We start from the raw sequence: 320 nt of genomic DNA on the forward strand, positions 1-320 counted from the left end.
CCGAAGTTCCGCCTCCTTTGGTGCGTTCGCCGGCCTCTTCTTACATCCCGCCCTCCTGTCGCGGAGCGGGCTGTCTATCCAATTAGCGTTGGTCTTTGCCGTGCAGGGGGCGGTCCCAGAGTGTGTCATCGAACTCCGCCTGTCTCTAGGGCAACGCCCCCTGACTCCCTGCTCCGAACGGAAATAGCACGGTACTGCACCAATCATCCCCATGTGTCTTTACTATTTTGCCAATCAAAGAGGGAGGAGGGCGGGCGTTCTAGTGTGAGCGGCAGGAAGTTCAGCCAATAAGCGATAGGGGTTCCCGGATGACAGCCCGC

The sequence above is a fragment of the Onychomys torridus genome, chromosome 1, assembly GCF_903995425.1.
Source record: "Onychomys torridus chromosome 1, mOncTor1.1, whole genome shotgun sequence".
Classification (NCBI taxonomy): Eukaryota; Metazoa; Chordata; class Mammalia; order Rodentia; family Cricetidae; genus Onychomys; species Onychomys torridus.